This window comes from Dendrobates tinctorius, unplaced genomic scaffold, assembly GCF_039654945.1.
Source record: "Dendrobates tinctorius isolate UK_male_01 unplaced genomic scaffold, ASM3965494v1 ptg000065l, whole genome shotgun sequence".
Taxonomy (NCBI): domain Eukaryota; kingdom Metazoa; phylum Chordata; class Amphibia; order Anura; family Dendrobatidae; genus Dendrobates; species Dendrobates tinctorius.
Genome location: NW_027361733.1, coordinates 29,793,842 through 29,807,684, shown reverse-complemented (window position 1 = coordinate 29,807,684; position 13,843 = coordinate 29,793,842). Strand labels below are relative to the sequence as shown.

Sequence of the window (13,843 nt, the reverse complement as noted above, 5' to 3'; positions counted from 1 at the left end):
CAGATGAAAGTAAAGTTAGCATTTTATTTGGAAATCAAGGTCCTAGAATCTGGAGGAAGAGTGGAGAGGCACGCCATCCAAGCTGCTTGAGGTCAAGCATGAAGTTTCCACAATCAGTGATGGTTTGGGGAGCCATGTCATCTGCTGGTGTAGGTCCACTGTGTTTTATCAAGACCAAAGTCAGCGCAGCCGTCTACCAGGAAATTTTAGAGCACTTCTTGCTTCCCTCTGCCGAAAAGCTTTTTGGAGATAGAAATGTCATTCTCCAGCAGGACTTGGCACCTGTCCACACTGCCAAAAGTACCAATACCTGGTTTAAAAACAACAGTATCAGTGTGCTTGATTGGCCAGCAAAGTCGACTGATCATAACCCCACAGAGAATCTGAGGTATTGTCAAGAGAAAGATGAGAGACACCAGACCCAACAATGCAAATGAAGCAACAGAAGGCTGCTATCAAAGCAAACTGGGCTTCCATAACACCTCAGCAGTGCCACAGGCTGATCGCCTCCATGCCACGATGTATTGATGCAAAAGGAGCACCAACCAAGTATTGAGTGCATTTACTGAACATACATTTCAGTAGGCCAACATTTCAGATTATAAAATCATTTTTCAGGCTGGTGTTATAAATTATTCTAATTTACTGAGATAATGACTTTTGGCTGTAAGCCATAATCATCAACATTAACAGAAATAAACACGTGAAATAGATCACTCTGTCTGTAATGACTCTATATAATATATGATTTTCACTTTTTGTATTGAAGAGCTGAAATAAATTAACTTTTTTGATGATATTCTAATTTAGTGAGAAAACACTTGTATATGCAGATGGTATATTGGTATTAATGTTGCATAGTAAGGTTTAAATTAAAACCAGACGCAGGATAATTTTTAGTACTTATGTTTCATATGTTTTTATATTTTTTGTGCATTCTAATATTTTGCCTTAGATCCAGTGTAATAAAGTTCTCGACTAGCGTTGGTATGACCTTCCATGCTCTGCTGCTCACATCTATGACCAGCAAGTCATTTCATATAAAACTAGGATATTTACACGAGCTGTGAGTTACAACATAGTACTTTTATGGGAGTTAATGAAACGTCTACATTCAGATGATGTTTCCATCTATATTTATGAGCATTGTAAATACTATTAGTGCAAAACACAAATTGCTAATCTTTGCTAACACGTGTGAGATTTCAGGGAGGGTGGGAGACTGGGAAATCCTCAAGTCATAGATGAGAAAGGAACAGTATGCATAATCTCCAAGCAAAAAGACCAATAACCACATTATGTCATTAAAATGAATCTGTCATTAGGATTTCTCACCACAAACTATCAATGTTTTAATTTATGTGCAAATGAGTCCTGTGTATCTGAAACCTTTTGTCACATCAATTATATTCCTCAACCGGTGCCGCCTCATTCTGCTTGACTGAAAGGCTCTATGCTCTATGACTTTAGGTAAAGGAGCCATCAGTCAAGCAGGAAGAGGCTGCGCTTTGCGAGGAATAGAGCTGGAGTGACAGAATCTTCAGATCTTCAGCCTGTAGGGGGTATGCTACATTACGGTTATACCTTGCAGCAGCAGAGGCATCCTCGGCCCGAAATAGGGCATGGGATTCAGACACTTTTGCAGCGGCACAGGATGTGCGCTGTTGATTTAATAGGACTTTGCTTTTAATATAAAAAAAAAAGTTGTGCACGTTGCACCTTGATTTAAAAAAAATGGGATTGTTCTGGGTCCTTGCAGGCGATGGAGCCCTGGAACACCCCAAGAGATGAGTGTACTACGGCTGGACAGCCTAAGTGAATGTTCACTTCATTTTTTTTTTTTTTGCTGATGTTGCACCTGATGGAAAGCAGGAACTTTTACCCCTATCCATGACTTTGTGATGTTTCCGTATGGAGGAAAAATGGCTAGTCTCAATGGATGAGACTGTGCTTTCCATAAGGGAAGGGAGAGCTCATCCCTAAGGACTACAGACCCCATGCACAGGTCATGCTGTACATATCTGTGTTAACTCACTGAATGGGACTGTATTTGGTGGACTTCACTTGGAGGACTGTGAACCAGGATTACGTTCTTGAAACAGACTGTGCTGCGCCATTTTTGTGGACTCTGCTCACGATTAGTCACTTTTATTAACATTTGGACTACCTCATGTTGCCTCCCCGCGTGGAGTATAAGTTGTAAAAATAAAAGTTTACATGGTACTTGGTTGTGGACAACCAAATGGCCTTTCTCTTTTGTCCCGGTGCTGTGTAATATCAGTGTATGTATATTTGGTAATACATAATGGTACTGCTACACGATTAAGTGTATTACCATGTCTACAATGATACTGCTACACTGTAATGTGTATTACCGTGTCTTGCTAAATGTATATATGTATAATGTTATACTGTTGTAATGCTGCTATGTATAGTATATAGGGCAAGTGCAGTTATTGGATTGGCAACTAGATGGGGCATTATAGTGTACAGAGCTTTCAGTTAGTATATAGTGTAGGAAAGGGTTAATTATAGGAGGGACTGCTGTGTGGTAAGCTAGGAATGTTCCCTTAGGCAGTCAGAATGGCCAGGGCGCCCGAATAGTCCACATGGGCTCTAGGCCCAGGACACGACAGCAGTCACGCAACATTTAGAAGAAGAGAAGCTTAGCCATTCGGAGTCTGTAGGACAGATGTATGGTGTCAAGCAGCAGGATTGCAGCAGTTCATAGCTGGAGAAAGGAAGAGGTCCAGAAAAATAAAGGGCGCAGATTGTTCAACATGTGGCAGATTATTGCATGGTCTGATGCTCTCAGGACAAAATGGACCAAAGAATCCCCAAGCATAGTGAGTCTGAACAGGGAGAACGCTACGGTACCGCTTAAGGTGCTATTACCCTGTAATGTACTGGAGGGCGTGGAGCTAAGTGCAGGGAAAGAGCAGAATGAGAACTGCATGGAACTGGCTGTTGATGTTGTAACTGACAAGAATGTGCTGCCAAGTTATTCAAGTAAAGTTTCACTCGCTGCATTTGAACCGGACTGTGTCTCAATTCTTGCGAAACCAATTGCAGAAAGGCTTCAGCACCACAGTGGTATCCCTGATGGCGCAGTGAGAGAAGACACAGGTATGCTGGTGAAAGAATGCTGTTTTCATGTGAGAGGAGGCCATGACACAGATACACCGGAGTGCTCAGACATAACTGCGACCCTGGGCCTCTCCTACAAGCTTTATTTGCATATCACTTAAAACACTGATTTCTCAATAGTAGAAGAAGGGAACAGTCATGGATCAGCCATATAAAAGTATTGCTGGACTTGTCTTTTAAAGTTTGGAATGTGAAATTCTGCTGACAAATTCCCTTTAAGTGCTGTCCAAGTGTATGTCTTGGTGGATAATCTAAGCCCAAGGTCCAGGTGGTCACACGGGCCACTGGCAAAGGTGCAGAAGAGGGGTGAGGAACACAGGACACGAATAGCTAAGCTAATGGAGAATGCAAGCAGACAAGATACCATTAGGTGAGTTGATGGAAACTGCGAGCAGGCAGGTAGGAAACGTACTGTAGAATGAAAGCAAACAGCTTTGGTACTGGAAGCTGTAGGCAGACAGGAGACATCCTAGAGACTGCAGATAGGTAGCAGAGTTACTGGAAGCTGCAGGCAGACAGACAATGCATTTGAGACTACAGACAGGTAGCAGAGCAAGTCATAGTGCACGGAGAAACTAAAAGTCTTAGGAACACTGAAGTCTTAATAACAAGCTACAGGTGTGTGTCTTGGTGAGCCTTATATAGGTCCAGGCATATGTCACATAGGAGCACACAGGGCCATCTGCAAAGCCCAACATGGAGCGCAACAGAATTTATTAGACTGGGTGAGGGAAGCAAAGCATGGAACTGAGACAGAGGCATGACAATATTATTATTTCATTTCAAGACTTTCACAAACCAGTTTTCTAATGCTACATGGTTGAATGAGAACATTATTCTAACTTTGCATATCCAGAAGGAATATGTAATATGGCAGGGCCACTCTCTTTAACTTTTGCATAATAGTCTGATGGGCACATGTATGCCTTTGACTTTTATGCTCCTGTAAGTTACGTCTTCATTGTGCAGCATCATTTTCCTGCACCCTTAAAACTTTTTACTATAGCTTGCCTTTCCATGATTCCCTTATCTTTCTGCCCTCAATGATCAGCTGAGTTACAATGACATCTTAAGCCCCTGTCTTACATAGCGAGATAGCAGCGAGATCGCTGTTGCGTCACCGATTTTGTCTCGCCTGCGATCTCACTATGTGTGACACATAGCGGCGATCGGACCCCTGCTGCGATGTCGCTGATCGTGCTCGAATGTCCTGGACCATTTTTTGATCGCTGGTGTCCCGCTGGCCAGCATGTATCGCTGTGTTTGACAGGGACAACAACGAATTAACTCAATACTACAGGTCTGAGAGACAGGGTCTCAACGACCGTCATATCGTTCCGTATCGTTGCTGCGCTGCTGTTGAGATCTGACTGTTTGACATCTCACCAGCGACCTCATAGCGACGCACCAGCGATACCTACAGGTTGCATCGCTGTCGGGATCGCTGGTGCGTCACCAAGTGTGACGGTACCCTTAGTTAAGAACTTTACTTTGACCTGAAACTCACATCTGTATTGCCCTTTCAGCTTGTTCCTTCCATTTTGAACTCTGATTTCAACGTTGCACACATCTCCTAATTACATTTTGGATCAGCCCTTTACTTCATCACTTTTTGGTTCATTATTAATCCTTGACCATTTTGACATTTCATTGACTCATCTTTAGCTCTGCAGTGTGGCTGTCTCCAATTATGTGACAACTCCAAAGCCATGACCTGAAGATCTGACAAAGAAGTCTATGCAGAACAGTAGGGTCTCTTTAACGCAATGATACGGTTAGTCAGCCAACAGCAATATTAATATATTTAGAAACTATTTGTTTCAAAGCTGTTGCCATTGCTATGAGGTTTGAATTGAGAAGTTGCTTGGTATCATATGAATTTCATTGAGCATTCTGGAACCTTTCGACATGTAAACAGCTGCCCTGCAATACTTTGTATATTGAGAATGGGGAAACCCAAGTCTTTTTAAGAAGGCTACCAGTACCGACTGATCTTGCAGGAGAGAGTCAGATACAAAGGAAGAAGTATGGAAAATGTGACATTTCGAGGTGATTGGCAGGTATAGCCATCTTCAAGTTCTCTTAAAATTAAACCAGAATCCCAGCTTCATCCCACAATCAAGTCCAGCCAGAGCCTCATACATTATTCAATTTCTTATCTTATGTGTCCCATGTCATGTTCTGCCTTTGTTTATGGACAGGACAGAATCTCTTAGCATTTTTCCCACTTCATTGAATCAAATGCAGAAGATTGTAGAAGTCCAAAGGTTGAAAGCATCAAAATAATCCTATTTGGGTTTTATATTAAGACATTTTCTAGGCTTCGCTCAAGAATAAAAAAAATCAATTCATATATCAGTATATAGCTATAAAGCATGACAGTGGTAGTATTAATCATAAAGGGAATCTTCTAAAAGGGATTTATAATAATAGTTCTAATGAGAAATAAGTCAAAGACTTTAAAGTAACCCTCGCTGCTAAATCAACATGCTGTGTTACGCTTAGTGCATGGCCTGTGGAAGCGGCTCTACTTTTGGAGTTTTTTAAGAATACACACCTTTCCTGGGCTTCCTGGGCTCTGCTTCTAACACCTCAGTCCGCTGCCCTCTGTTATGCTCCACACCGGGTTTTGCAGGTTTCCTGGCGTGGCCCAGTGACATCATCTCTGCAATCCTATTTAAGGCCATTATTACACATACGTGTATCTTATGATGGAGACTAGAGTGTTCCATGTTTGGTTTGCTCCATTCCTTACCTATACTTGCCATGTGATCAACTTGCATCAGTTCCTGCTGGGTTCCACTCCTCCAATTTGACTGCTACTGAGATTCCAAATAGTCCAAGTCCTTGACTCTACGTATCCTCTGGGAAGCTGCACAAATGCCTGAAGTCAGTGTGCCCCACCGGGACCACAGGCTTAGCGGATCCACCTCACAAGGTGAGCTGTAAATTTAAAGAGTTGTTCCCATTAATAAAAGATATCACCATTAATAAAATACTAACTTATGAATCAGTGTGGATCTGATCAGTTTAACTCCCACTGATCCCCAGAACAAGGCTCTATAATGCCCCGTCTGCATAATTGCACCAGTATTCTATTCATTTTCTGTGCGACTTCAGATGACTGAGTACAGAGGGCGTTTTTTTCCAATAGTCTCATAAAGAATGAACAACCTCTACTCCATTCCAATGGTGCAATTCAGAACTCCATCCCTTTGGATAGGAAATGACTTATAATGATAGGAATAACCCTGCAAATTATATGTCATGTTCCACCCCTGAGGTCTTCTGCTAGGACTATCACATGAGGGGAGAATTGCTAATCTAAATGTGGCAGAATTATGGCCTTGCACCACATAATCACCATATTTTTATATGATTTAGAAAGCAACATTTTAGTACAGAGGAAGCCAACCAATAAATAGTGTAAAGCAAATCAAAAATGTGTAATATCTGTTTAAGTTTACACTCTTGTAAGGATTTGGGACCTTCTCATATGCCTCTCTGTTTAACTAATCCTGATGATTGTGTAGGTAACAGCAGGTTCGCAGGATGCAGTGACGAGACGCGAGACTGGTTGAACTTTGAAAAGCAAACTTTTATAATTTGAAGCCGCTAGGGCTATACTAAGCAGCCAAAAAGGGATAACAACAGTTGTCCTCGCAGGGACTCAGTACTGTACAACCAAACACTATTTGAAAAGAACACGACCAACCCGGCTGAAGTCGGTTACTATGGGGCCATGGTATGGCCGTCTACGGATCCTTATACTCTATAATGTCACTTATCCGTCCTGACATCCCTCGTCATCTCTGTGGAAGCTGCATTGCTGATGAAGCTGCTTTGGTGTCTTTGATAAGACTGCTCTGGCGTCTTTGATGAGGCTGCTCTGGCATCTTTGTTGAGGCTGCTGTGGCGTCTTTGATGAGGCTGCCTTGGCGTCGCAGCTGCTGGGCCCAGCTGCTGAAGATTTGGAGTAGTCTTCGGACGTTCCAGTGCCCAGGAGGAGTTGGGGCAAAACAGGCCCTGATGGAGTCCTGAGATGAAGTAACCCCCTGTTGTAACAGCGGGGTTGCGCTTGTTAGCGAGTTCAATGGGACTCCTGTCCCCAAGCAGGGTTGTGTTGCAGTGTTCAAGAGTGAAAACAAAAAACACAAATATCCTGAACTAAAAAGGCCTAAGCTGTTACATGTGGTTCAGCCGCTCGATCCTTATTCACATTCACGTCACTTGGCAAGTGAAAAGGTTTTAAATACTAGAGTAGGGACTGTCCCACAAGGGTTGCCGTGACGTGGCGGGATGGCTTGTACATTATTTTGATCAAAATTATGTTTACTAAATACCCTTATTATTATTATTACCTTTATGCATTATTTGCAGTATATATTTTTTACTTTTTAGTTCAGGATATTTGTGTTTTTTGCTTTTTGTTTTCTCTGGTTAATGGTCATGTGTTAATATGCACTTACATTGTGCATACACATTAACTTACTTTTCTCAGTTCAGATTTGTTTTTTATTTTTTTTTTGTTTTTTAGTGCTCAAGAGTGGCGGTTTACTGGCCACGCGCACAGCCTGGGGCTGTGTGCACAGTGTCTCTGTTGACGAGGAACAGGCCCCAACTGCCGACCGCAGTGGGGTGAAGGCGGCTGCGAGCGGTGACAGACAGGCTGCAACCACGGGCTGAAGTGAAACGGCAGCGTCCGCGGGTGGCAGCGGGCAGGCCGCAACCGCGGGCTGAAGTGGGATGGCTGCAGCCGGAAGAGGGAGCGGACAGGCCGTGGAGGGCTCGAGCTCAGCGGTAAAGGCCGAGGATGACCGGGGGCAGTTCATAACCCGGGATTGGGGTGAAGAGGCAGTCCCCTGTCGGTAAGCTTGGCGCCTCTTTCCTGAGGGTCACTGCGTATCTACCCTCTGCTGCTGGTCTCTTCTCTCAACTGTCAGTGTCCTTCCCATTCTCTCATGCCCCCTCCGTCTCCTGCTCCATGTCTGACGTATCACCAACTGACTCCTCTGTGCGCTCGCTGTCCCTTTTATACTCGCCCCTCCCCTTGCTGTCCTGTCACTCTCAACAGTCCACTCTCCTCCTCTGTTCCTCGGATTCTGTTTCCTTAGGAACTCAGATGGCGGTACCCTTGGTTCCGGCCCGGACACTCTGTGGGGGTCCTCCTTCCTACAATTGTTATAAATGATTCTGAACTTTCCTTTGTGCCTGTTTGCCCTTATCCAAGATGGAGTCTTGTATCTCGCCTTTTTATGGAACTTCCTGTCTGTTCTGATTATTTAAGTCCGGGCCGTGTGTTCCTCTTTGCCTGAGTATTTTCTTGCTGTTTGCTCCTGAGCTCCTGCCTGTCTACTGGTGGACTCCCTGCTACTGCTGCTCGGTACTCAGTGCTCTGCCTCTCCACGTTATGCTGCCCACAGTCCTCTGTGCATCTCAATGATGCTGTCCAAGCTTAACTACTGTCTGGACTTCTAGTTGGAGCTATTCGCCCCTGGAACTGCTGTGGCCTGTAAGGAATCCTGACATCACCATCTCCTCTAGGTCTGTGTTTGTGTAGGTTGCTGTGCGGGACATGTGCTGGACTTTCAGCCTAAAAAGGTACATATAGTGACCTTCTCCTGTTGATGCCACTCCCGTATAATGCTGGTCTTCTACGTTTAAGTGCCATGTGCATTTCCACCCGTATGATTGCTAGACTTCTACACTTTAGTGCTGTGTGCGTGCTCATTCATAACATAGCTGGACTTCCTTATTAAACACGGTGTGCTTACTCTCAAACTTACTGCTGGACTCCCACATTTAGTGCCTTGTTCACACCTGCGTCATATTACGCTCTTCAGTTACTCTGGACATTTCCATATTGTGCTGTGCATTTGTTACTGTTGCAGGAAGTGCTATTTTAGTTTTGCTTTACTTTCATCTTTCTACACTCACTGGCCACTTTATTAGGTACACCTGTCCAACTGTGTGTTAAGACTTAATTTCTAATCAGCCAATCACATGGCGGCAACTCAGTGCATTTAGGCATGTAGACATGGTCAAGACAATCTCCTGCAGTTCAAACCGAGCATCAGTATGGGGAAGAAAGGTGATTTGAGTGCCTTTGAACGTGGCATGATTGTTGGTGCCAGAAGGGCTGGTCTGAGAATTTCAGAAACTGCTGATCTACTGGGATTTTTACGCACAACCATCTCTAGGGTTTACAGAGAATGGTCCGAAAAAGAAAAAAAATCCAGTGAGCGGCAGTTCTGTGGCCGGAAATGCCATGTTGATGCCAGAGGTCAGAGGAGAATGGGCAGACTGGTTCGAGCTGATAGAAAGGCAACAGTGACTCAAATTGCCACCCGTTACAACCAAGGTAGGCAGAAGAGCATCTCTGAATGCACAGTGCGTCGAACTTTGAGGCAGATGGGCTACAGCAGCAGAAGACCACACTGGGTACCACTCCTCTCAGCTAAGAACAGGAAACTGAGGCTACAATTTGCACAAGCTCATCGAAATTGGACAGTAGAAGATTGGAAAAACGTTGCCTGGTCTGATGAGTCTCGATTTCTGCTGCGACATTCGGATGGTAGGGTCAGAATTTGGCGTAAACAACATGAAAGCATGGATCCATCCTGCCTTGTATCAACGGTTCAGGCTGGTGGTGGTGGTGTCATGGTGTGGGGAATTTTTTCTGGGCACTCTTTGGGCCCCTTGGTACCAATTGAGCATCGTTGCAACGCCACAGCCTACCTGAGTATTGTTGCTGACCATGTCCATCCCTTTATGACCACAATGTACCCAACATCTGATGGCTACTTTCAGCAGGATAATGCGCCATGTCATAAAGCTCGAATCATCTCAGATTGGTTTCTTGAACATGACAATGAGTTCACTGTACTCAAATGGCCTCCTCAGTCACCAGATCTCAATCCAATAGAGCATCTTTGGGATGTGGTGGAACGGGAGATTCGCATCAGGGATGTGCAGCCGACAAATCTGCGCCAACTGTGTGATGCCATCATGTCAATATGGTCCAAAATCTCTGAGGAATGCTTCCAGCACCTTGTTGAATCTCTGCCACGAAGAATTGAGGCAGTTCTGAAGGCAAAAGGGGGTCCAACCCCTTACTAGCATGGTGTACCTAATAAAGTGGCCAGTGAGTGTATATTGTGATATACCACTCCGGGATCGCCTTTGCTGGGGTCAAAGGTCACGTACGTCCAGCATGAAACTCAGGTGCACAGCCGGGGTCCCGGTATAACTGACACTGGGTCAGGTTTATTAACGGTGAAAGCAATGCATAAAGAAAAAAAAACATAAAACAAATCCTTGCCTGTCCAGCACTAACTATACAAAGTACAACCTAACTACGAACTGGCGGGCTTCTCCCGTCCAGCCAAACCACAGTTGCAGTGGGCACTGCTTTCACTCACGTGTGTCTCTCACACAGACACGCTCTCTGTGTTCCCAGGCTGAGACACCCACACAACCACCTGGCATCCTTTTATATACGCCTCCCATTATTCATTAGTAACCAGGTGCGATACTGACCAGACTAGGCCACATAGGAAAGGTATCTGGGCGAGATATACCTGCCCTCATCCACTATTCCCACATGATTCTCACATATCCCCCCCCTCTGCTCAGACCACTCCGGTCGAGCAATGACACCCGCCAAACAGTGCACTTGGGACAGGGCATCTGCATTCTCCATCTGTACCCCTGGGCGGTGCTCCACCGTAAAAGTGTAGGCCTGCAGGGCAAGGAACCACCGGGTCACCCGGGTATTTCGTTCCTTGTTCAAGTGCATCCACTTGAGAGGGGCATGGTCAGTGATCAGCCTGAACTTTCGGCCCACCAGGTAATATTTGAGGGCCTCTAGAGCCCACTTAATGGCTAGGCACTCTTTTTTTATGACTGCATACTTTTGCTTATGTTTGTTCAGCTTCCTGCTGAGATAGAGGACTGGGTGTTCCACTCCGTCCCTCACTTGTGACAGTACGGCCCCAATACCGGTATCAGAGGCATCCGTTTGTACCACAAACTCGCTCCAGAAGTCCGGAGTCACCAGTACTGGTTGAGAGCAAAGTGCCCGTTTTAGGCTATGGAAGGCTTCTTCAGCCGCTAAACTCCATTTAATCATGAAGGAGTCTTTCCCTTTTGTAAGATCCGTCAGGGGGGTAGCGTTGGCTGCAAAATTGGGTATGAACCGGCAATAATAGCCGGCGATCCCCAGAAAGGCTCGCACCTGCTTCTTGTTGACAGGTTGCGGCCAGTCCTGAACCGCCTGAATCTTATCGAGCTGGGGTTTAACAATACCCCTCCCAATTACATACCCCAAATACCGGGCTTCTTCTAGCCCGATGTGACATTTCTTGGGGTTCGCGGTTAGACCTGCCTCCCACAGGTCATCAATCACAGCTTGTACTTTCTGGAGATGAGTCTCCCAGCCCAAGCTGTAAATGACAATGTCATCCAAATAGGCCGAAGCGTACTGCCTATGTGGCCTCAGGACTCGATCCATCAGTCTCTGGAAGGTCGCCGGTGCCCCGTGCAGTCCAAACGGCATATACACATACTGAAATAAACCTTCCGGCGTAGCAAATGCCGTCTTTTCTCTGGCAGCCTTCGCCAGAGGGATCTGCCAATACCCCTTTGTTAGGTCTAAGGTCGTAATATACCGGGCTTTTCCTAACCGATCTATTAACTCGTCGATCCGGGGCATAGGGTAGGCATCAAATTTTGAGACTGCATTCAGTTTCCTGAAGTCATTGCAGAACCGGATGGTGCCGTCCGGTTTAGGAATTAGCACAATCGGGCTGGACCAAGCACTGTGCGATTCCTCAATGACTCCTAACTCTAACATTGCCTTCACTTCTCGGGAAACGGCTTCACGGCGCGCTTCCGGGATTCGGTAGGGTTTTACGTGAACTGTGACACCAGGTTCCGTTACGATGTCATGTTTCATTAGTGTAGTCTGCCCGGGTTTTTTGAGAAAAACTTTTGGTTGTGAAGTAGAAACTGCCTGACCTCAGTCTTTTGCCGCTCCGAGAGAGTGTCTGCAACCCGTACCTCCGGTACGGTATGCGAGCAGACGGGACGGGCCAGCTCCGCTGACAAGGCAGACCGATCTTTCCAGGGTTTTATCAGATTTACATGATAAATCTGTTCAGGTTTCCGTTTACCTGCCTGGTATACTTTGTAGTTTACTTCACCAACTCTTTCCTTGATCTCAAAGGGGCCCTGCCACTTTGCCAGGAACTTACTGTCCACCGTGGGGACCAGGATCAACACCCTATCTCCGGGTGCAAACGTACGGATCTTGGCGCCCCTATCATAGATTCTTTTTTGGGCTCCTTGAGCCTGCATCACGTGTTCTTTGACGATAGGCATAACAGCCGCAATACGGTCCTGCATTTGTGTGACATGATCTATCACCGTTTTAAACGGAGTGACCTGACCCGCCCAGGTTTCTTTTGCAACGTCTAACAGTCCGCGAGGACGTCGGGCGTACAATAACTCGAAAGGCGAGAATCCCGTGGAAGACTGGGGTACTTCCCTTATGGCAAAAAGCAAATACGGAAGTAAATAGTCGCAGTTCTTCCCATCCTTGTCTATAACCTTTATCAGTATCTGCTTCAGAGTTTTATTGAACCGTTCGACCAACCCGTCTGTTTGAGGGTGAAACACGGATGTGCGTAACGGTTCGATTTGTAACAATCGGCAGAGCTCCTTCATTACCCTGGACATAAAGGGGGTCCCCTGGTCGGTGAGTATCTGTTTTGGTATACTGACCCGACTAAACACATGCACCAGTTCCTTGGCAATCGTCTTGGTGGCCGTGTTACGCAAAGGGATGGCCTCCGGGTAACGCGTGGCATAATCCAAGATGACCAGGATATGTTGGTGTCCCCATGCAGACCGTGGAAGGGGTCCAACTAAATCCATCCCAATCCTCTCAAACGGGACTTCAATAATAGGTAGGGGTACCAAAGGGCTACAGAACCGGGGCTTAGGTGCAGAGGCTTGGCAGTCAGGACAAGACTCACAATATACATGAATATCGTGATGCATGCCTGGCCAAAGAAAACAGTGTAATATCCTTTTGGTGGTTTTCTGGACTCCCAGGTGACCTCCCATCACATGTCCGTGGGCCAGGTCCAGCACCTGCCGCCGGTAGGGTTTTGGCACGACTAATAGTTGCACCGTGTCTTCCCCTTTTTCTCTATCTGATAGAGTAAATCATTCTCCAGAACCATGTAAGGATATGCCAGCCTAGAGCCAGGTTCTACGGGTACCCCATTTATCACTTTTACATTTGTCCTAGCCTGAGAAAGGGTAGGATCCTTTATTTGCTCGCTTTGGAAGTCATCTTTCTGAACTTCTAAATCCGGCAAACGGGGAGGTGGACAGCTGTCGGCCTCCTCCTCTTCCCCGGTCGCCTCCGTATCACCTGCCATGACTGAAAACGGGAACTGCGGGTCATTTCCAGCAGACTCTTCCCCCGAGTCTTCCGGGGAGACCTCTTCCAGGGGTTCGGGACCCACACGCACCCTGGGAGAAGAATCATGTACACTATTACCCTGGGGTATCAACTGATTCTCCCACAATTGCCAGAAGTGGGGAAAATCCCGGCCCAGGATAACATAATGCAACAACGCCGGGACGAGTCCCACTTTATGTTGCACAGGCCTATAGGAAGTAGTAA

At 45.8% G+C, this 13,843-nt stretch overlaps 1 long non-coding RNA gene across 1 annotated transcript in view; it reads left to right on the top strand.

The window, feature by feature from the left end:
- Nucleotides 1-13,843, top strand: part of LOC141094946 (uncharacterized) — a 126,643-nt gene that overhangs the window by 71,093 nt on the left and 41,707 nt on the right. Inside the window, exon 2 of the long non-coding RNA XR_012233216.1 lies at nt 7,685-8,015. This is a non-coding gene — a long non-coding RNA (uncharacterized lncRNA). The remainder of the gene's footprint in view (nt 1-7,684; nt 8,016-13,843) is intronic.